The following is a 24,818-nucleotide window of genomic DNA, read 5'->3' as shown; positions in this document are numbered from 1 at the left end:
CAAATTGAGCCATATGTGCCAGGCAGTGATCATTACTGCCCTGCCATGCATGTGTGTAAACTGCTGCTGGGGCCCTGGGTTCAGTCCTGTTCTTCAGAAGTGGTACGTTTAGTTCCATCTAGGAGTCACTGAACACAAACACCTAGAAGGCACCATCAGAGCAAATGAAGTGGAAAAGGTCCTCCCAAAAAACAGTGGACACAAATATCTCCCCTCTGCTTTCTGAAGAGATGCCAGTTCCTCCTGTGTATACACCTGGTAGAACAGCACTGCTCTGAGAAACATCTCAATCTTCCATGGCAACCAGCCCAGAAGCTGATCTGCCAGCCCTGACCTGCTTAACCACCAGCTGGCAGTAAGTGGGGGCAGCCTGCTTCCCGAAGAGCAAGAGCAACCTATTTCTTCTCCACTGTGGGCAACCTCCACACTGCTGCTCTGGCGCTGCAACTCTTAGGTGACTTCTAGGACACAGATTTCTTGGAAGTGTCCTTTGCCTTTCTGACAATCTGCTAGGAGGCCTGGTCACCTGAGTTTTGCTTCACCACCTATCCCAGGAGCCCTGCGAGCTGGCTGAGTCCTCAAGCGTGTCTCATATCATGCGCAGTGATTCCAGAAACACAGCTCTTCAGTCTTCATCTTCCTGCTCCTTGTCCATTAAGCATATTCCCATATCCCCAGCAGCCCTACGAAACTACGTGGCCAAATCCACCTGTCTGTGCCCGCGCCAAGGCATGTGTGCCCTGACAGACACGCTGTGGCACCCAGCAGCAGAAGTGGCACTGGCAAAATCATCAGATGCCAGCAGAATAATCATGGGAGTTGTTAGGTTTTTAGTCCAATCCAATCCCTGAATTCCTGCGGTTTGTGGTAGGTGTCCTGGAATTGACTGTTAGAAAAAACACTACGGAATTGCTTCATGGAATAGTAAAGTATTCCTTGATACAGACATAGCGCTGTAGAAACTGCATGATTAACAATAAAAGCACCTTTGACTGAGGAAAAAAAAAGGTGGTATGGGTGCACTTCTGCTTGATAAGGTTTAATTATTGCACTTTCAATAAAAGAATAAACTAATCCAAAGGACCAACCCCAAGTAGACATATCCATGAATATCCCACTGATGTTCCCCATGGCATACCCACTCTTTGCATCTTTCCTACCTATCATTTAGTAAAAAGGACTTCTAATTTTGTACGCTTTATTCTTCAGCCTGTTACGACTAAGAGTACCCCTAAAATAACTTTCATTCTCTTTTCTGTAGAGAGAAAAGCTTTTATGTTAAAAGTCAAAGCAGCCCTTCTCCCATATTCTTCTTTTGTCTTGTGTATATTCTGGTGTCTTGAATTTTACCAACACAAATTGAGAGATATGATCTCTCTGCATGGGGGAGAGATGTAGTTATTTATACATAACATAGAACACGCTTTGGTATGTGTTCCTATATAAATACACAAAAAAGACAACTACCAACTCAACAATATCTCTTGAAAAATTAACATCCTCAATGCAGTGACATTTTTCATTGTGCACCTTCATTTGGCTTAGTATGCTCTGCATGACAGCACCAGACAGTTACTAAACTTCAGCTTTTACTTCCTGTCCCCAGGTTGTTGGGTTTTTGTTTGTTTCTTTTTTGTTGTTTTTATTTCAACATAATTCTGACCACATTTTCAAGTCTAAAGCACATAATTTATAAAAATATTAAGCAGACATTCACATACATTAGAACCTTTGTTTTCTTCTCAGATTCACCCACTTCATATGCAGGACTACACTTATGTCTTCAAGGCTTGAGTGTCAATATCAGTTAGTGATGTTTCAAATAACCTTTTTGTGTGACATCTGGGAAAAAATGGTGGTAGCAAAATTTATACTTTCTCCTTTTTCCTTCCAGGTGTAAGTCAAACTTTGACTTCCCCACACTCAGCCTGTCTTTCAGATGTGTAATTTATACCCATTACATTTCACCTCTAGATATGATGCCCTGACTCTCAGTTTCGTGTAACTTAAATTGTATAATATGCATGCTCATTAATTAAAAGATAGTTGTTGCTTTTCTTTAAAAGGAAATAAACAGCAGGATACATGTTATTATCAAAGAGAGCTTTACTGAATTATTCCTTTGACTATGGTATGAAACATCCAACTGTAAATCTCAGGAACTCAAATATGAACAAATGCAGTAATAAAACATTTTTCTGACCAAAGTTTCATCTATTCCAGTGTCCTATCTCCTAGAAGATACATAGGGAAGAGTATTACAAGAAAAGCATTTTTCAGTACTTCTTTAGAATACTGTCCTACCTTCCATAATTTGTGGTCCTGGGGCTACATAACCCAGAGCTCATTTTCTTGCATGTAAGAGACCTCCATGGATTTTGCACTTGTTCTCTGAAGCCAGGTAAATATCTGAATGCACCTGAAAGTGTAATCAATAGAAGAATACACGGTGAGCCAAATGAACTGGCAGTCTGTTGAATGCTGTTGGTTACATGTTGACTGTAGTTGTTAAGTGATGTTGCATTTTTGCCCTCCTTCCTTGCACACTAAGTGAAAGAAGGTCCCTCCTATATACCTTACGATTGAAATACATCAGCTTTTAGATCTGCTCAGCACTCTGTCCTTATCCAGTTCTTTTAGTCCTCATGTTTCTACAGAGAAATTTAGCTACAGTTAATATATTTTGATATATATTTTTATTGTATATATGAATATAAGATTATAATTAGAATATAACATAGTATGTGCTATGTATATTATACTGTATTATATATAGTGCATTTGTCATTATTTGGCTAACACGTATCTTTAGCTTTACTTTATGACTGGAAATTCTAGCTAGATTGCTTATGCCAAACAAAATTGCTCTCCTTACTTACTTCCCAACAGGTCCTGCTACTCTGGAACCTGGCATGGGAGGAAGGAGCCATGGGAGACCTCATCTGGAGGTCCAACAAGTCCTCAGCATGGAAACAATCCCAGTAGCTTTCCAACTGAATGGATCCCCCTTGCAACCTGGGTGCATCTATCATATAATGATCATGATGTGTGTCACTACTTTGCTGTCCTCTCTACCAGAAATCATGAGATTTCTGAGACCAAGCATCTCCTTTCATACCTCTTACATCTGCTAAGCAATTCAGTGAGTACATCTGATCTCCATTTGTGTTCTCGTTACTATGTGGACTATAACTGGTAGGAATTCCCTAGGATATCCTGCATTCTTCTTGTGACATATTTTGCCCTTTACTCAGGAGACAAATTACCAAAATGGTTCAGTTTCTTTCTATTCAGGACACAGATGTCTTGGCACAGGATTTGCATTGAAGAGTCATAGCTCAGTATTACCGGCCTTTTCCTTCCTCTCGCTGCTGGACTGCTCATGGCCAAGAGCTGGGCTGTCACGGGCCCTATAAGCTTCTTTTCTTAACCTGGCTGCTTAAGGAAAAGAGACATTTGCAACATTGCTTTTCATCTGTATTTTTTTTTGTGCCTGTCAGTGCCCTGGAATCCACAGGAATCCACTGAGAAACTCCATCTGCATGAGCAGAGTCTTGAAGCAAATGATGTTCTCACTGGGTTTGCAGTAATAAGCAGGTAGGGGAGAACAGTGAGCTAAAACAGTGTCATTGTGGGGGATTATTGGACATCAATTGTGCTGTATCTTAAGTGGCAGCAGCTGGCTGATGAGCCAGCAAGCTCATAGTATCCTGCTGCACTAGTGGTGTCCCTTGTAAAACTGGCAGCATCAGAATGGTCCTGAATGAGACTGAGGTGGACAAATGTATGGGAAATCAAGGTTCAGGAATGTTAAGACTTTTGGAAAAACTTATTTTCTTGCCTTATGCTGTCCTTTTAAGAATGTTCTGTTTATGGTTTTAAAGCTAAAATCAGGTTTTGTGTTAGTAGAACTTTTCTATTTGATGATCTCAATGTTCTATGTATTAGATGATTGTTGCACATGCCTTCTGAAATTAGGCACTCACAGTATTAACAAGTAAAGCACGTAAACTGGCTTTGCTCATTTAAAGTATAGCTCAAGCTTTTCCTTGGTGGGCCTTATTCACTAACACTTCTTTTAATATACCTATGTACAAATAATACATGTGAAAAATAAAATAATAATACATATGTCAACTATGTAAAATACTCAGATAATAAACTATGAAAATTATTAGGCTTCTTCACCATTGATTAAAAATGATAATAGCTGTTTCCATATACATGTATGACATCAATCCCAAAAAGAGCAAATATGAAGAATAAATTTTGAATGCTTTTAAACATACAGGTTTTTTGGGGGATTTCAGAGGACAGCCTTTTGTTTAATTGTATTTCTGGTCTGTTGCCAGGCTGTCACTATTCCCTACAGCTGAATCTCAACATCAGAGGCTCTCCCCTGGAGCTGCATCTATAGACATTAAAGATTCAGAATCATTACATACCTTAAGCTAGAAGAGACAGGGGACTAGGTCCTAATTACAGCTCATGCCCATTCAAGATTCCTTAAGCTTAATTCAGAAGCCTTGATGCAAATGAAAATCAGGTCCTCATTCACTTCAAAAGTACTCACAAAAAAGGTTAAAATTCTGTTTAACTTCCTCTTCTTATCAAAGTCTTGGAAAAAGAGCGCCTTTCACAAGCACCGAGGCACTACATGTTTTATCTGAAGTCTGCCATTTAAAAAGGACGATTGATTTTTCCACATTAAGGGCAAAATAGCAGGAGATCTGCACCTCGCTAACTCTCATGCTCATACCTGCTAGCAACAGAGAAGCTCGCTATTCAAATCAGAACGAGATTTCTGGGTTTTAACTGTAGGACTTGCAAGGCTCAGTTCCTTTGGCCTTGTCTTAAATGAAAAGCCACAAATTATTTCCCCATGCGACTTCAAGTTAGATCTTTGCCAAGGCCATGGGTCACTTGATTGCATCCAGAAGTCTACTCTAAACTTAGCTGGTGATGTGTTGATGTGATGAGGTTTCAGCACATGATATTCCATAGTGACCAAAACTGGTTCCCATGATTTTTTAATTCAGTTGGGGAATAGGAGTACATAAAATCTGAATGTAATTTCTGGCTACATTTTTCCAGAAATCCAAGCATTTATGAGGAACTTTGATTTCTCACTTTTATCTGCAGGACACAGAGTTATTCATGGAAACAAAACCCAAAACTGTCACGTAGACACACTGCTGTGAAAAAAAAAAAAGAATCACTAATTACATGTGGAGTAAGTGAATATGATAAAACCTCTTGGTAATAGAGGCCTGGCCACTGTGGGACAAGAGGTCACGCTTCACGTGCCAAGAATGACAGCGTGATGCTACAGGGGTTTGAGAACCAGTCGGAGAGTCAGTTCTCTAGTTCAGTGACCGCACTTCAGTCGGAACTGTGTAAACACAGAAGTCGACCAAATAAATTCAGATGTATTTATAGCTCCCTTGTGTAGTGAAGTACACTGAAGACAAGGGATGTAGAAATTACAGATTGCCAGCAATGCTACAAGAAAACAACGACAAACACAACTTTAAATATATATTATATAGAGTGGACAAGAAAAAAACAACCAACCAACCAACCATACAAAAACTACTTTGCAGAGAGGACTGCTAATAGCTTGGTGACACTCAGCTTTTCCTTACCAGAGTCCTTTTCCTATCTGTTTTTCCTCTAAGAGGAACCTCCATGTCTCCATCTTATTTAACATTCTGGGCAGAACAGATTGGTTGGGGTCCTCTGGGAAACCTGGCAATAACATTACGGCTTCTCTGCCTCAGTGCCTAAACGGAAAAGGAGAATATAGTTTTCTTGCTCACTGGGTATTATACAGAGAAAGTATTTGAATTATTTCTTTAAAATGAAAGAAAGGAAATACTAAGTAAGAACTGCTTTAAAGGTATTAAAGAACTATTTTAAATTTCTTGAGGTTAAAATGAAGAAAATTCTTTGCAGTCCAGTCTCCCACACATCTCATTCCTATAGATTTTGCAGAGACCTATAGGATGATGTAAAACAAGTCCCAAAGCAACAAAGACGACAGCAATTTTCATTAAAACCACTGTTTTATCTTGTGATTCAAGAGCAATTCTCTCACCCTCAGCTCTGCATCCAGTGCTGCCTGTTTGCCGCCCATGGGCTCCCGGGGTGTCCTGTGCGAGCTGGATCCTGGGACAACCACCTGCAAGAGGGGAAGACCCAGTGAGCAAGTCTTCTGCATCATGGAGCGGAAACAGAGACACATACCCCTGCATTACAGCACAAGCATATTGGAGAAACACAAAAATGAAGATTTTAATGAGAACACGTAGCAAGCCATCTATAGTAGAAAGCTAGTAGTGTATCCTGGCCGCGGGTCGGATCACCAGGTGTGAAAAGGAGGGCTGTCCGCAGGATCCCTGCTCCAGCCACTGCTATGAAGGGTCTCTGCGAGCTGGAATCTTCATTCAAAGGTTTATTTTTATGAAGGTTTATTTTTATTTTTATGATCTTCATCATCAGTGTAACACCTTCAGGAACAGACTCAAAATTCTAAGCATAAATAACTTAACCCTTCAATCTCCGAAGCACAGCATTCTCTGTTGCTAGACAGCCTTTCTATAATAAGATACTATATATAGTGGTAAAGTATATCCTGGATTGCAGTAACAAAGGCTATTCTATACTTTTTTTTTTTTAACAAGAAGCTGTATTTGATTTTTTTCAGGCTTCTACTATTTATCCTTCTTTTCAGGCTTCACTGATAGTGCTACAGGAAGTTTCGTAGCAAATACCTTTTATTCCCCGGGATGCGTAGCAGCTGAGCTGGCTGACGGACTTACAACTCTGCACATTTTTCAAATGTTTCCTTAACTGCTTTTTAGGAACAGCTATTTTTATAAACTTTTTGTTACTTCTAAGTTGTCAAACCTTTATGGAAATTTCTTTCCAAATGAATACAACACAGTCTCTTCACTGCTTCTGAATCTTTATGTCCTTCCCGTTCAGTCTTGCATTTATTTTCAGTTACCCCTTTGCCGTCTTTGTTTTGTTCGTGAAAGCTTATTTTTCTCATATCTTTAAGTGTAATTTCATTTTCTCTGTCCTCCCATTTAAAAAATATTTTTATTTATGTACTTGTATCTCTTGACATTTCCAAAAATATCTGCTTTTTTTTTTTTTTGTCTTCCCATTATTATAGTTCTTTGTAGAGTCTTTTTAGTCCACAGCAGTAGTAAAAAATATTTTGATGCTGGGAGAAGTGAGTTTATGTCTTCCTGCTTGCAAGCCTGCAGGTTTCCTCTCAGTCAGGCAGGTTTCCTTGGCTTCTCACTAAGAAAAACAAAAAAGAGACAGAACTATGTGTTCTTGGCTTGTCATATTATTTTATTACCTTGAAGGACAGAGATCAACTTGTTTGGCATAAAATAAAAACTTAAGAACAAGCAGCTTGATTTTTTTTTTAATCATTTTTATTTGGCATCAGTCAAGTTTTTAATGTTGCTGAAATCTGTTGCTGTCTTTGAAAAATCAGTCATCCTAAGCTGGTACAAAATCAGTTCAAAGAGAGATTTTTCTTAATTTATGATTTCTTAGAGGCTTTTGAAAGTGTCACCTCAAAAGAAGGATAATAAATACTCAAAATATGTTCCTACTCTCTTCTATGAAGCAATCATAACAGATATAAGTTCTGGCCTTCCAAATATCACAACACAAAAGCTATGTTGAAAGAATATCAGGAAGTTGAGAAATCCTGAGAAGTTAAGAAATGCCAACCACAATTATTTTGGCTTTTGTGCACTTGTGCATGACGATATTTGCTTTCTCTTTATGGCCAGGTGGGTGAGCAACCAGATGGACCTCTGCTGTTTTGGCTACGGGGCTGACCACTAGCAGCGAAGGGTTCTCATCTCCTGTGCAAATGAAGTTGTGTTTTTCACCTTTAGTGTGCAAATACACATTATTGTAAGGGGAAATATGAAAATTAGGCACCTTGAATTCACTCCAGGACTTGGAATGGGATGTATTCTTGTCTGCAAGACTATTCTGCCTGCTGTCCCTAAATTTGATCCTTCCTTATTCTACCTACTCCTGCAAGACTATCTTCTCTCGCTTCAGCAGACTGAAGTCTCTCACCTACTTCATTGACAGAAGTCACGGTCTTCTTGTGTCATCAGTTTTAAGATAAGATCGAAATTATTATCTGAAAACCTCTGCTGGGTGATCCCATAACCTAGGAGGTACCTGACCTCTGAAGAACTGGGACTCATCCATTTGAGGTAGTTGCCGTGAGCTCTTCTTACAGTCAGAGAAGTAACAGGAACTTCCAGGGCACCATTGATCCATATGAGACTTTACAAGAGAAACTGCTGCCCAGACTTCTCTGACACCCATTCACTCTGAATTTTATGCAAAGGTGTTTCTCAGTAACACACTAACTGCCCTACCAATTGCTGGCAGCATTTGTTTCAGATTTTCTTCTCATGTTTTCTAAGCTGTATCTTCTTAGATTTGCCCTGTTCCTTAGATTTTTTCTCAAATTTATTTTACTTGCTTGTTCTGGTTAGTTGATTTGGATCTTGGCTTCTTTATTATCTTAACTGGCATTTCTCCTTTTTTTTTTTTTTTTCCAAGAGCAGTGTTTCAGCATTTTAAAGGTTTGACAGATTAATGATGACAAAAAGGAATATACTTAAACCTCATTATATTTTTAAACTTCAAAGAGTTTTCCTCATATTTATTAATGTATCTTCACAACATTTAAGTCAGAATTATCGCTGCTGTTTCAAAGCTAGGGGAACCGAGGTGCAGACATTAAAGCCTAACCATCTTATTAACAGGTACAAATAGCCAGCAGGAGGCCTAATCTGTGGGAAGCAGGAGAAGTCTGGTACTTAGAGGTTTTTCAAAGCTTGTATTTGGTGTTGTCCAAGTTCCCCAAACCCTTCGAGTCTGTGCTGTGGTGCCATGAATTTAAATATGCTAATCATCTTTAAAATACCATAGTATTCTCAAAGGCGGCTGTAGTACTCCAGACTTCACTATCTAAACCAAAAATAACCAAAACCATTCCCTACCTGGTCTAAACCAAACAAGTACTCTGCAGTAATGTCTTCACCACTTTATTACACGTATTGGCATTTACGCTTGCGCTGATATACGGCAAAAGTATTACTTTGCAAACATCGCTATTGATTTCATTCTGAAAGTGTACTACATTGCTAAATATCAAGAAAATTGATGTGGGCTCTCACAGTATGATTTTTTTAGCCAGCTTATTACCCTAAACTATGAATTCTAAGCAGTGCATGTTGATACCGTACATCATAAAATTCTTAGTCATGTAGGTATGCTCTCCAGTTTATGTGATAATCCACTACCACTTAAAATTTACCAATGACGGAGAATATTCTCTACAGAGCATTTATTCGAAATCATTAGTAGCACAATTTTTAAAACAGTATCTCTGTCCATTGCAGGTTGTAAACAGATCAAGTAGTATCTCCATGAGGTATCATAGCTTCCATTTTTTTTTGGTTGTATTAATTGTTTGTTGGTTACTAGGTTCTGTTTACTTTCAGTTTTAAGTGTAAACTCATTCTATTACTTTGCTTTTAAGAAAAACTCATTCACAAAGGCCTGTAAAATAGAATTGAGGTCACTGATACACTTTTCCATAAAATATTCAACAAACAGTGCTTCAGAATATCATAACTTAGGATGCTGAGGCGCTAATCCACACAAAATACTGTTTTCAACAAGTGACAATGTATTATTTTTCCCAGTATTGTTTTACAATGATATTCCAGATTGACATCAATTACTGCTGCTGCAAAGTTTCTATAGTTTATCGAGAAGTGAGGTTTGAGGAAAATTAATACACTCTCTATTAGAAATAAATGATCTTTTCTGTGAACACAGAAAACAGTTTATAATGGAAGTTTACATTGTCATCAGATCTCCTTTCTTTTTCACCAGCAACAGATAAATCCATTGTAGTATTTTATTATACTTTTAAATGAAAACTAATAGCTGGTAAAGGCACAAACACATTTGCACATCAGAATGAATATTTTGTGTCTCTCCAAGTGGCACATAATATATCAAGAACCATCATATGCTAATTATGCCTCATTTGTGGTTCAGAAAGGCAGTACACATACTGAATATAGCAATGGGTTTGCTTAAGCAACAGTTAAGACTTGTGTGACTTCAAAAGAAATTACAATTATTTAAGACCATTTGGAGGATTCACCTTCAAATTAATGGTATTTTATAGGTTCTGGAACTGCAAAACAGTTCAGCTTTAGCAGGCACAAAAAGGTGGAGAATATGTATGTTTGCTTTTAAACTTCAGTTTCTGTTGAAATTGTAAATGACTTTAAAATGAAAAATTCTGAAGTACAGGAACAGTTATTTCACATATAGAGCCTCCAAGCAAAACACGTTAGAAGGACAGTATCCTATCATAAATGTACCTCAGTTCTGAAATGACTTTGAGCCAGTCTGTCTGTTTTATCACCACACATTCCATTTTCCAAGATGAAGTTACTGTATTCATAAAATTGTGTTTACGTTCAAAATAACTACTACTTATTCACATATATTTTCATAAAATCTGGGTTCAAATAGAGCCTAAACTTTTAATTTCTTTTTATTGTTTGGCTACACTGGAAAAACAGTTCTCAGGACCAAGAGTCAGGATAACTGCTTCCTTAGCTGTCACTTTGCAGTGAGCTGCAGAAACAGATTTTCAGGAAACTGCACATATATGTTAAATATATTTCTAATCGTTAGCATATTGTCTAAACCTACACAGTTCAAGTTTCAGTCTTAGGTACATGTAAAGAATTGTGGATATTTAGAAGGCATTCCATATGCCTTGTATCTTCTCCCACTTTGATGTTTTTGACATTTCTGGTGCTTTTAGACTTAATACTACATCAGCATCATGATTCTAAGCACAAGACAGGAAAAGACATCAGAATTAAACGCTCAGCCTAACCCCACTGTCCCAGTTTCCCTTGACCCTACTTCCCAGGAGCTGTGCCAATGCTACTTCAGATTCTTTATTCCAGCAGTGGCTGGGGGTTCCCCATTGTCCCCGTTTTCCAGCAAAGGGCTACAGCACAACAGAACAGCTGTGCTGGGTGCGGGTTCAAAGGAGATGGGGCTGTACTGGCAGAGTACAAGCGACAGATGAGGCTGTAAAGGTGAAGAAAGTCCTGTGATACAGGACAAGGATCAGCTGTGTTGATGAAGAGATGGTTAAAAGAAGGAAAAATAAAAAAAAAAGTTCATTTTTTTTTCCCCCGAAATGTTATGTTCCCTCCTCTTTTCTCACCTATGCATGCTACGCTTCCTCTCTTTCTTCTGCACCTTCTCATCTCCCTCCTTCCCAACTTGCTTCTCCCTTCAGCCTTCCCTTAAACCCCGTATTATCCTATTTCTGTCACATTTTTATTCTTCTTCTTCCATAGAATCATTTAGGTTGGAAAAGACCCTTGAAATCATCAAGTCCAACCGTGAACCCAACACTGCCAAGTCTACCACTAAACCATGTCCCTAAGCACCACATCTACACATCTTTTAAACACCTCCAAAGATAGTGACTCAACCACTTCCCTGGGCAGCCTGTTCCAATGCCTGACAACCCTTTTGGTGGAGAAATTTTTCCTAATATCCAATTTAAACCTCCGCTGGTGCAACTTGAGGCCATTTCCTCTTGTCCTATTACTTCTTACTTGGGAAATGAGACCAACACCCATATGGACACACTGGTGGTTCATATTCAGCTGGCTGTTCACCAACATCTCCAGATCCTTTTCCCCCAGGCAGTTTTCCAGCCACTCTTCCCCAAGCCTATAGCACTGCCTGGGGTTGTTGTGATCCACGTGCAGGACCCGGCACTTGGCCTTGTTGAACCTCATACAATTGGCCTCAGCCCAACAATCCAGACAGTTCAGATGCCTCTGTAGAGCCTTCCTGTCCTCCAAGAGATCAACAGCAGATCAACACCCACACCCAGCTTGGTATTGTCTGCAAACTTACTGAGGGTGCACTCAATCCTCTCATCCAGGTCATTGATAAAGAGATTAAACAGGACTGGCCCCAATACTGGGCTCTGGGGAACACCACTTGTGACCTGCTGCCGACTCAATTTAACTCCACAACTCTTTGAGCCCGGCCCTCCAGCCGGTTCTTTACCCAGCGAAGAGTACACCTGTCCAAGCCATGAGCTGCTAGTTTCTCCAGTAGAATGCTGTGAGAAACAGTGTCAAAGGCTTTACTGAAGTCTACACAATATCCACAGCCTTTCCCTCATCCACTAAGCAGGTCACCTTGTCATAGGAGATCAGGTTGGTCAGGCAGGACCTGCCTTTCATAAACCCATGCTGACTGGGCCTGACCACTTGGTTGTCCTGTACATGCTTTGTGATGGCATTCAAGATGATCTGTTCCATAGTATCAAATGTAAACCTGCCCTGGCGCAACTTGAGGCCATTTCCTTTTGTCCTGTCACTTGGGAGAAGAGACCGAAGCTCTCCATGCTACAACCTCCTTTCAGGTAGCTGTAGGCAGCGATAAGGTCTCCCCTCAGCCTCCTTTTCTCCAGGCTGAACAGCCCCAGTCCCCTCAGCTGCTCCTCATCAGACTTGTGCTCCAGACCCCTCAGCAGCTTCATCACCCTCCTCTGGACTCCATCCAGCACCTCAGTGTCTTTCCCATAGTGAGGGACCCAAAACTGAACACAGGATCCAAGGTGTGGCCTCACCAGTGCTGAGCACAGGGGGGCAATCGCACCCCTAGTCCTGTTGGCCCCACTGTTTCTGACACAAGCCAGGATGCTGTTGGCCTTTTTGTCCACCTGTGCATACTGGTGGCTCATGTTCAGCCCTGTGCTTCCCTCTGACCTGGCGCTTGCAGTTCCCTCACTTCCACTTCCCAGACCAGTTCTGCACTTCCCATGGACTCCTCTATCCAGCCTCCCCGAAATCCCCAGTCTCACCATCCCCAGCCCACGGCACGATGACCGTCTGTTCCGGGGCCGGCTGGGGGCGCAGCTCCCGCACACCAGCGGCTACTTGGGAAGGGAACGCAGCCCTTGGAGCACAGGGGAGCCCACAGGGGAGCCCGCAGGGGAGCCCGCACCTCGGAACCCCGCACGCCGGGCTGCGCCCCGGACGCGGCCAAACGCGCAAGCGCCGCCGCTTTCCCGCCAACACCGCGTCCCGGCGGCACTGCGCCTGAGCGGGTGGGCGGGGCCTTCCCGAGGGGCGTGGCGCCACATCGCGCCGTTGCCGTGACGTCACGGCGGCATGACGCAGGCACGCAGAGGGGCGCGCTCGTAAGTTCCCTTCCCCCTGGACGGTGGGGCCGTGGCCCGGGCGGGCGGTGCCGGGGAGGGCGCGGCTGCGCTCACTTCCGCCGCCCCGGGCCCAGGAGCCGGGCGAGGGGGCCGGGGGTGCTCCGCTGAGCGGCCGGGAAGGAGGAGGTGGCGGGCCAGCGGCTCCCGACCCCAGCCCCGGCGAGCCCGAGGGGTCTGTGTGCGGGCCGTTCCGCCGGGCTCCGCGCTGCTGGGCTCGCCCAGTCAGGGGCAGGCGTGTCCCGAGTCCGCCGTTCAGCCGGCGCAGGGGGTTCGGCGGCTGCGTGCGGGGCCCGCTCGCCTCCCGCCGCCGAGTCCGGGCGCAGCCTGCGAGGCCTCTGCAGCGCTCGGGGCCCTGCCCGGCGCTGGGCGAGCGCGCCGGGAACGCCACCCCGAGCCTCCTGCGGAGGTGGCGTCTGCCCCGCGAGCACAGGAGCCGCGGGCGGTTATAACGGACCGCGGTGATCAGACGTGATGTCGCAATAAAGATCTGCAGAAGGCATTCTACAAGTCACGAAAGTTACTTACACAGTTCACTTCCACTTTTCTTAGTACACGTGGCCGTAAATGTTGGATGCGTGAGGAAGGGCAGTGGATTCCCTCGGGTTTGGCTGAGATGTGGCAGCATTCAGGTCACGGAATCCTCTGCCAGCCCAGGTCAGAGCTGTGCACCTGGTGCTTGACACGGAGACCCGAGTGCTGGTGCACAGACCTTGCCACTGCTTCCCTAAAGGCACAAATACCAGGTACAGCCCGCTGGGCTCTTTGGGGCTTGGAAGGAGCCCGAGAGCCAAAGGGTTTTTGTTCTGCAGCTGCAGAAATGAATGCAATAAATGGATATGGTGTTTATACATAACTGGTGCTGAGGCCTACTGGTTTATCAATTCTGTAGAACTTTTTATATTGGTAATAATGAAATAAGTAATATATATCCCAAGTTCCAAGTGATCTGATGTGGCTGGCATTGGTAAAATGAGGAGGGAAGTGTTTGAAAGCAGTGTGAAAGGGCTGTGTAGGGACTACAGTGGTGTCTGCAGTGTGGTGAATTTAAAGCAGTGTGAGAGACCGGCTTGTTCCACTTTGTTATGTCCAGAAGTTCTGCTTTGTTAAAACACTTACCAGGTTCCATACCTGCATTAAAATCGTCATTATACTTCTTACCATTTATTAGATGTCTTTTGCTCTTCTATTTGTACTGTCTAGTGTTCAGTTCCTTTCTTTTTCTTCATGTTAAAAATATCTTGTTGACGTCCTTAAATGCTATGTAGTTCAGCAGGATTAGATTAGAAATTATAGTCTTGAATTTTCTTGTATCAATTTATTTGAACCCGGAAGAGGCCATTAAAATGGTCTTTCGTATTATTCCATTATAAAAAGGAAAAAGAAAGGTAACATAAGGTAAATACACAATTGAATCATGGTAGTTTTCGTGTACAGGTTTTGTTGTTGGTTGGTTTGTTTTGGTTGTGGGTTTTTTTTTGGTTTTTTTTTGTTTTTTTCCTTCTTCACAGGACCATTCAGCAACCAAAGCACTGAGCTGCTGCTTTCATTTTTTCTTAAATCTAACCTTGTTGTAGGTAGTTATTTTTAGTACTAGTTTAAGTTTTTTTTTTTTTAAGTTATTTTTATGCAAAGCAAAATACGTATTTCAGGGATGAGTGCATATTTTTTCTGCTTCAGTAGCTGGAACAGGATTTTTTCAAACTGTCAAAAATCAGAAAGGAAAAGGAAGAAAAAAAAGGTTATGACAGTTATGGTGTGTGTTTAAAATATTTTTTGTGATGATCTGGTATAATACTCTTAGTGTTTAATTAAAAATATTCTTGCGAAATGTTAACTGGAGGATCAGAAGAAAACTAGCACTACATTATGGTTCAAATGATTTTGACTTTTGGGCAGGCAGTGAGAGTAGGATTTTGGGGTAGCTAAAATTTTGTACCTAAATTTTTTTGAAGCATTCGTGAAGGAAAAACTAGTTTCCTATGTATTCTCTACATCTCATTTGTGAGAATATCAGAACTAGCCATGACAGGGCCAGCATATGATGAGGTATTTCTGACTTACGTGAAACTCTAGATAAATGTCGTGATTTTCATACATATTAATATATGTTTCTGATGTACAGGTTCAATGATTATGCTGCATTAGACAGAAGTAGTGTTCTTCCTCTGTGACTTGGGTTGTTCTGAAGATATTAATGTGCAGAGGTAATATGTTATTTATGGAAGTGGTTTAATGTTTTAAATGTTCATATGAAACTGGTGGTGGTTTCATGTATTCATTTGCATATAATGGGGTAAACGTCAGGTCAAAATGAAATGGTCAAGGTACAACTTTGATCTGAAGTTGGCTGAAAATTTTACTCCAGTTACAGTTATAGAAACTTGCAGAGTTTTAGAAGTATGTGGTCAAATCAGGAATGTGTGAACTTTGCCAGTTATTTTAGCAATATTTATTCTAATATTTACTATTGCAATTTCTAATCTTGAAGTACTCTTAATGTATAGTAAACCTCAGAGGAGATGCTGTTGCATTGAGGTAAACATGTTTTAATAGAATTCTTGTTTATTGACCACTTTTTAAAATGTATGTCTCTGTTTTTTATTTAATACGATTTTCTATCCTTTACTAAATACGTCTCCTGGGATATTGAGACTTTCTGTTTTTTATTTTGCTTGAAACAGGAATTAAGATGGATGAAATATTTTGTTTGCCATAGCAGCACCAGGATGTATTAGGTAGGTATGTTAAAAGAATATGGTTAATATTCTTGTACAATATTTTAGTTTTTGATTCTATGTTGGTCTGAACAAGAAGAAATGACATACGGTAAGCTAGGATTCTTTCCAGTGGCAGATGTAGGTAGCCTCCCTGCTTTTGATTATGGTAAACTGCTACATGTTCTGCACAGGTTCCATGAGGAGATGCAGACAGCCTTAGGTAGCTGATGCATTTTAATTTTGCATCCTTGAATGCAAGTTTTTTAGTGTGTCCTTTCCCTAAGGTTTGTATGCTTTTTCTTTTGTAAACTAGACTGAGAAAACACCACAAAGTGGTTTGGAATCGTGTTTTCAGTGTCCTGGTTAAATATGATCACGGAAGAAAAAAATTCAGTTGCCATCTCTATACTTCCTACGTAGACAGATTTGGTTCCGAGTTGCTGTTTGTTTGTTTGTTATTTTAAAATTCTTTAATGTCTTTGAGGGTGTACTCCAGTGGGAGTGTACTCTAACGAAATGAATTGTTTTCAGAATTTCCATAAAAGATATTAGTGATTCAACATCAGTAAAAGATGTTTTGATGCTAATCCTAATCTGTGCTCAAGTTAAGATTTTGTCCTTATTTGCTTAGACTTAATGCTTCATGTTTATCATCATCATTCACTTATGGATCCAGAACATGTTTTTACTGAAAAATATATATTTTTTTAAATCAAAATAATGAACATATATTTTTACAAGAATAACATTGGTAAATAAGAGAACAGCAATGCTTGAATAATTGTTGAGCACTTTCTCATGAAGTGGATTTGCATCTTATTGTTACCACAGTTGAATGAAATGCAAACTTCCTCACAATGTGATTGATAAGGAGAATATGTATGATGTAGATTCTTAATGATTTTTTTTTCTAAATTTTGTTAAGAAAAAGTGATAAGTTTTTGATTCCGTACTTTTTCTTACTGGTGTAACAAAGAGATTCTTACTGTCAGCTTAAAATGACATTTGGAGAAGGCTGTCTTCTTGGTGTTATATTTGCTCCGTGTTACTATTGGTCTTGTTACCCGTCATGAAGACACACAGGAGAGCTGTAGAAACTATCCTGTTCTTCATGTGATACCTGCTGATTAAGTGTGTCTTTGGCTTATTATAGTACTATGTTTGTAGGTATTGGTTTGTCCTTAATAAGCTGATTAAACCTAGTGTAAGTAGTATTCAAGCAGTATTTTTTAAAGGACTGATTTCATGGGTATTTATAGTGTAATTAAGTGTTGTAGGAAATGTTATCATGGTTTGTGGAGCAATACATCTTAATTTGATAATTCATCCTAATTAATATAAAAAATGTAATCAAAGCACCATAAATCTGTGGTAGAACTGTACTGTGTATTAAACAAGGATATGAAAGTGCATAAATTAACTGAAGGTTGAAGTGTCTGTCAGAAGTACTTAATGGTTTTACTGGCCCAAAAGCAGAAACCAAACCAAGCCTTTAAAGGCGTGTCATCTTTTTGGTGCATTATTTATACATCACAAGGGACAATTGTCATGGATTCTTCTCTTCTGAGGACCTTTCCCTAGAGACAACGTTCCAAAAATGATGCATAGCAGCGAACTACAGCTTAGGCCAGTGTGATTTGTGTTGCACCCACGCTTCTTTGCCACTTCATTTTTTTATGTGAGTGTTTGTGATTCTTTTGAATGAACCATAGAAAATAAGGATGTACCTGTTACTGATTTGTATAGTTCTGAGCACACTGCCATCTTCTGTGTGTAACTGATTTGAAATAGTAACAATACAAAACATAAGGTTGTGGGTTTTTTTGTAGCCATCCTTGACTGGTTAGCCTCCCTGAGTGAGGTTCCAGTCTGTGAGTGCCTGTAATCTCACATTTATGTCAGGCTGCTGTTTCAATGAAGTACGGCTGCAGACACCAAGACATGAGCTTGTGGCAGTTCTTGCTCTTGTTCAGCTCCATCAAAACAGATGCTGAATAAACAGGGTAGATCAATATTTTTTGGGAAGCAAGACAGTGAAGTTTAAATATTGGCATGCAGTCCAACATCAGTCACTTCTAATGATATGCACTGTCCTAAGGTCAAAATGTATGGACCCCCAAAATACTGTTAGGGAATCAGAAAGGATCGGTCTATAAAAACCTGCATAATTCTGCTTTGTACATAAGCCTGCTCTGTGTATGATGAATCAAGCACTTTTAAGTTTTCAGTCTTACTAGTAAAATGTCCTAGATTAATAATATGGATGCTCAGTGGTTTTTTTTATAGCTTTTGTCATCAACAAATTTTGAGGCTTTACTGAAGAAGGAAAATGAATTGGTATTGGATTAGAAAGAAGGGACTGTTCTGTATTACAGAACTTAAACTGAGACCACCCAAATGCCTTCAGCTGGTTTTTGTTATTTTCACAAATAGTTTGTTCTTTTGGGAAAGTGTTTAAGAACAGAGCTGAGTCAATTGTTCTATTATGTTTTTGTCTAAATGGTGATATTAAGAAAACTTTACAATACTGTTCATGATTGAGAAAAAGAACAAAACCTTAGACTTTTGATTCTCTTGGTTTTTTTAGCTTCCAGAGAAAAAAATAATGATAGGTAGTTGTGGTTTCAGATCTTCAAGTGCACCTTTTACTTGGCAATTTTTGTCTAGTTTTGGCTGGATATGTACCCCTTAAGTGTCAATATAGTGTCTGTCATATTTTATGGTATTTCAGTAAGTTAATTCAGGGATGTCATATGTTTTCCATAGTTCTTGTAGGATAAGTGTCTTCAGTATATACATAAGTATTAAGTTTTCTATTAAAGTTTCAATTTTTGAAAGAGCAGGTGTGCTGTGTTGCATTACAGACTTGTTCTTACACCGAAGCATACTTGATGCCTCATTGAAGACCTAAAGGTAAAGAGTCCACATATCTGCAGTTTAGGGCAGTTACCTTTGCTTAGTCTGTGTTCATGTTGTAAACCAGTGATTTTCTTGCTGGGAAGATACTCTGATGAGCATATGACAAAGATTTGTGGACTGTAATGTGTGAGATACAAGGAAGAAATTACACTGAAGGACAAAAAAGCAAAGACTACTTGGCCTGAAATGATAAGTCTTTACATGTTCATTGTGTCACATATTCCAGATTGGGGGCTGCGCGTTAAGAATCTTGCTTCTGAGAGCTATTTTGGCTTCTGATATCAGTGTTTGCACTTGCAGTCAGAGTAAACAAAGTGTGATGGAGAACAGCATGGGAAATAAATTGTCGTGGTTAAAATCAGTATCTTACTGTCATATAGCATGCCATCAGAGTGTATGCAGTGCTGGATGCCTCCTCTAAAACGGAAGATGTAGAGAACAGGAGATTTGGATACAAGGGTAAAAGAATAGTCTACAAGGATGGGGATTTGCTTGTATAAAGAGAAATTGGAAAAAAGAAAGTTAGATTTTTTAGCCTTTGAAAGGCAATGAATATGATGAAGTATAACACAAGTACACAGAATGATGAATGAGTTGAGAAAAGTAACTCAAAAGCTTTTGTTCTGTTGGTTCATACTATAAGAGTAAGGGGACATTCTGTGAAATTAGGGTGGCAAATTGAGAAAGGAAACTTGAGAAAGGATATATTTGTTAATAAATGGTTAAGACAGTGAGCTCTTCGGTCTAGGGGTAGTTTTAATTTAGGAGAATTCTAGTAGAAATTGGATAATTTAGAGTGCAAGAATGTTTACAGAGGCTCAGGTTACCTTTTTACCCTGAAAGAATATAACTCCTCAGCTTTTGTCATTTATAAGATTATTTTTTTCCATCATGATTTTTTCTAAAGCTAAAAACTATGTATTGATGGTGGGAATAAGAGAGTTAAATCTGTCCCTAGTTTGTTTACAGGAGAAGTGGTTATAGTGTCTCACTAATTTGTCTGCTCTCTGTCTCGGTATTAGGTCATATCTAGGTGAAATACCTGCTGGGTAGTATGTCTAGTTCTCTTGGTAGTATCCACTGATTAACTTTGTTTTTCTTATAAGTGGGGGGCATTGAGAAATAAGTTTTGGGGAGTAACATTGGGTTCCTCGTCATCTTAGAGAGAAATTAGGTAGAGCAGTTGGTTTTGTGACTTGCCCCTCGTGAGACCCTGTTCTGTTCAGCTTCCTTTTTTTCTGTTTCCTGGGCTCATGCATTGAGTAGGTGTTCCTGCAGCAGTTAATCTAAGTCAGTGCATGAGCTTGTTCTGTACCGAGAGCGATGGAATATTTAGGGAGGGAGAGATGAGCTAACGCTGGCCTTCTGTGTCACCCAGCCAACTTCCAGCAAGTATGTAAAAAGTCATAAAAAATAGCAGCGGGTGTATGTTAATTAAATGAGCATGCTTGTCGCTCTGCCAGCCTTTCCTCTTGGCATGGTTCAAGTCCTAGAAACTGTGTTTGCTTTCAGCCTCTATCAAACTCAAATACAAAACTCTGTGATAAAAGCATCAAAAGCAGTGTTCAGCAGGAAAAGGCTACAGAATGAGCTTTTGCTTGCTCCCACTGAAATGTCCTTTTCACTCCATTTAATGGAGGCTGCAGTTTTTACTTTTGGTGTGTTTAGCAACAGATTGACTAAAATTTGTTGTATTTGGCTCTAGAGCGGCAAAGAGCAGATGTCAGGGAGGTGCCGTGACAGGAATAAAAAGATTCAGGCTGCTTGTGGGAATTTGGAGGATGACGGGGAAATCTTCCTCCTATTTTTTTTCCTTGCTAGAATCCATATTATAACATTTAGAATTGGCATTCAGTTCCCAACTTGCTGTGCTGCAAGGGTTGCTGCATTGACGCAGACATTCTTTCCCACAGCTCAAATTGTGGAAACAGATTTTATTTCTAAGATAAAATATGCCCATGAAATTATAATTGATACCTTAATTATGAAGAACTTGCCTGAAAGATGGTAGCTTAGTGACCTGTGGGACATTTTCCTGGCTTAGAATAGCCATGATTTATACTGAAACATTTTCCTCTGTATGATTCTTAAAAATGGAATTCCCCTGTCAAGGCAGGAAAACTTCACTAGCTAAGAAGTATTGTGTCAGGGATGATAAGCCTAAAATAATGGTCAACTTTTAAGCATTATTTAGGGTTGGAACATCTAAATAGTAAGCTTTGCTATTTGGGGATTGTTGCTATTTCAGAAATATGCATTTAAAAGCCACCACTACATGCCAATCTCTGCATAAGCAGGTGGATGCCAGATGTATGTGGGACCCTGGAGAAGTTTGTTGCTTTGGTTTATTTCTTTTCACTTCTGTAATGAGCAGAATGCTTTGAAAGTTAGTGGTTGCTTTTTTGAAAGGCTGGAAGGATTTTATCTTTGTCTTGATTAAGGATCAATTTCTGAAAACACCTTAAACACCTTGTGTAATTTGCTAGTAGAATGATTACTTGTTTATCTTTCTCAGCTATTTTTTTTTCACTCAACATCTACCTGTAATTCAAGGCTATATATTGCCACAGTATAGTTTACAGATTAGAAAAACATAAATGTGATGTAATTTGCAGTAATTTTTGATTGCAGGTTGCTATACTTGAAAACTGTGGCAAATCTCTCTTGTATTATGGTGTATTTAAAGTTTTGTGGAGCCTGAGGAGCTTTTTTATTTCCTGCGATGACAAACAGTTACTTAATAAGAATCTGGAGGGGTGGATAGTAATAAATATTCTGTTTTTTCTTGAGATGATGCTCTTTAGTCTTGTGTTAGTGTTTTAGAAAACCACGTTACCTCCTGCTTTGGGTCTTCATATTCTAATGGTGATTGTAGTAGCTCTTAAAATTTTCTGGAGAGATGGGATTTGAAATAGAAGAAATGTGTCTTATTGTTCACTTATTCAGAATATAATGACTCTGACTTTTGTAAAAAAACCGGCATAGTGGAGTGAGTTGTCAGAAGCATCGTATGTGTAAGGTATATAATATATGTTCTCTGTTCTCTTCAGGGTTTACAAAGTCATGATTGAAATATGCTGTTCAGATTTGAGAACAAATCTTCTCGTTTTTTTTGCAGATGAGCAATGTAGTTGCACAGCTGAAAGAAAACAGGACAAACCAGCTTGTCTGTTCTCGGTGGCATGTGAAGTTGCCTGGTTAGGTGGCTCATTTCAGCGCTTGCAAGTGGCAAGTCTGGAAATAATTGTGGTCAGAGCTGCTGCAGGAGGACTGAATGAAGCCTTTTTGATTTCCTAAATGCAAAGGAAGGCAGGTTTGATTGGCAGCTGCTGTGAGGGTTGTTCAGACAGTGAGGAAGTCCAATCCAGTGCAGGATTTTGCGCTTCTGACCTGTTTAGGGCATGTTCTTTTGCTTAAGGTGAGATGCTGAAATAGAAGAGTTTGGTATGTTTGAGTAGCATCATTTATGTCTCTCCTGTACTTGATTTCTTCCGGGTATTTTCCACCTGCCTGTCAACTTCCTTTGTTTACTACAGTGTCTGAAAGAACTTTTGTCCATATTAATAATGTTAGAAAAATGGTTAAATTATGGATTCTGCATTTAAGGACTTTATTCTAGATCATTTAATCATAAGTATTTGTAAGGTTTCTTTTACATGGTAAGATTTCATTTTAAAAGCAGTATGAAACTGTAGATTCCGTTTAGACTAGATCAAGATCTGCAGGGATCATAGCCATTTTATTTACTTTTTCATGATTTCATCCAAATATTAAAGCTACCTTTATGAACTACCATTGTGAGGAGATCTGTGTATTGCAAGGAGAGCTGGTTTAAGAATTTATTAAGGTGTAATTCATCTAATTAACTGTAAAAGTTTTGAAACTTTTTGAAGGTGTTTTTTCATCTAAAAATCTTGAAACACTTTGTATATACTATTGATATTCATTGGAAAGTGAGTTTATTTTTTATGATTTTAAGACAAGCTTATTTTCATGTTCAAGACTAAAGTAGAGCGAACGTCTTTTTTCTTATTTTGATTTTTAAAATCAAACTGCACTTACAGAAGTGCAGATATCTTTGAAAGATTTACATGATCAACTTTTGAGAAGCAGAAAAATTCCTAATAATGCTAACTAAGTTCATGGAAACTCCTGACTATAGAGGTGGTTTATTCTGCATATATCTCTTCCTGTTTCAGGAAGCTGTTTATTTCAGGAAAAAAAAGAAAAAAAAATGAAGAACTAGAAAATGTTGATTATAGCAGTTGTGGAGTAATGAGTTTTAATTGGACCATCAAAAATGCAAGCCAAGGAAACAGTATAATAGCTTGATAGTGATATCTAATAATTTGAAAAGCATGTTGCCCCTAGAAAACAAAAAGCATCATCATTTGGATAGTGAACTGTATGTATATGCTATTGGAATTGCCCTGTCTTATCAGGGAAGTAGGGCAGGTCAAGTATCCCAGATCTTGTTTAGCCCTCAGAGATTTCGGTGGGAGAAAAAATAATCTTGGACAGTATAAGCCTTTTTTTGTCTAACTGCAATTATGTTTTGAAGTGTGTGCTGTTCCGTAATGAAAACAGTTTACATGAATTGTCACTTTATAGCATTTCATAAATGAAACACTAGAAAGACCATTTCCAAAATGTTTATTAATAATTAAAATATAATGAACTTCAACAGTTTCTATAGGTGATTACAGGTTGGCACAGAAAATCCATGTGTATGTTCTTGAGGGATATTTACAAAGAATAGTTTTGGGTTTTCTTTAGCAGCCTCTCTCTCCAGTACTCATCTGTGAATTGTGTAATTATCTGATAGTGCAGTGTTTGGCAGTTGTGTTTAGAAAGCTGCTTTGTATTGGGAAGGAGAAAATGTTGAGCATATATACTTGCAGTTAGGAAGAGACTAGGCAGGAATATTAACATGTGTTAAACTGATAGACTGTAGACCCCAAAACAGGAAATTTTAATTTTTTGTTGAAATATAGTTGCATTGCAAGTATTGGTATTTAGAGGCTTAATACATTTCAAAACTAGTGTCTTTGGAATTCACTTTTTCATTATAAAGTGGGTTCACAGGCCCAGAATATGATATTCTTTACTTTCAGGGTTTTAAAATTAATTGTATTTCTTTCTGGAAATAAAATTAATGTTGATAACCTCTCCATTAAAAAACTTTCCTGGTATTGGTACATGACTAGTTTTTAGATTAGAATTTCTAACGAGGTTCTGTAAAGAGTACATGTGGTCAGGTGGAAAATCTCGTTGATTTGCAAGGGCATCTTATCTTAGTGGTGCACGCTGTTGTGAGCCGCAGTGCTGCTTCAGGGCCCAGCAGATGGATGGGTTACAAATGTACGTACTGAAAGGAATGCTCGTGTTCCGAGGTGTTGCCTGCACTGGGGAGGTGCAGGAAACGCTTCCCAGCGTCGTTGCCATCAATTGACTTGCGTGGTAACTTGAGTTAGCTCCTGGCTTCTGACAGAGCTTCAGACCGGTCAGTTTATCTTGCTGGAAGAAAGGCTGGGGGTTTATGCACATTGGAACTGCCATAGTTCACTGAAACAACAATAACAGTATCACTAAAAGTATTTTTACATATATTGGTCCTTTGAAGACAGAAAATCTTGCAACAATACAGAAATATTTTTCTGACCAATGTGCAATGTTGTGTGCTGTGAATAGATTTGTATCAAGTTTATAGGCTTCAAAATTGTAATGGCTCATCTACTGTTGCAGGTTTTTGGATGACAACTTGTGTGGATGTTGTACTGCTGGATATTTAGTCTGCTGTAGAGACAGACGAGTTTAGGAAAAGTGACTTTAAT

General features: G+C 39.5%; 1 protein-coding gene across 4 annotated transcripts in view; it reads left to right on the top strand.

The window, feature by feature from the left end:
- Positions 1–13,287: 13,287 nt before the first annotated feature.
- The window catches only part of ZNF438 (zinc finger protein 438), a 52,620-nt gene continuing 41,089 nt past the window's right edge, over positions 13,288–24,818 (top strand). For 3 of the 4 annotated variants that reach the window (XM_080340222.1, XM_080340219.1, XM_080340221.1), the window contains exons 1-3: positions 13,288–13,327; positions 15,471–15,552; positions 16,030–16,083. The gene's annotated coding sequence lies outside the window, so the exon portion shown is untranslated. Of the gene's footprint in view, positions 13,328–13,829; positions 14,092–15,470; positions 15,553–16,029; positions 16,084–24,818 lie in introns of those variants that run through there. The other variant, XM_080340220.1, reaches the window with a different exon arrangement.

This window comes from Nesoenas mayeri (assembly GCF_963082525.1).
Source record: "Nesoenas mayeri genome assembly, chromosome: 2".
NCBI classification, from domain to species: domain Eukaryota; kingdom Metazoa; phylum Chordata; class Aves; order Columbiformes; family Columbidae; genus Nesoenas; species Nesoenas mayeri.
This window is presented reverse-complemented; position numbering and strand designations above follow the sequence as displayed.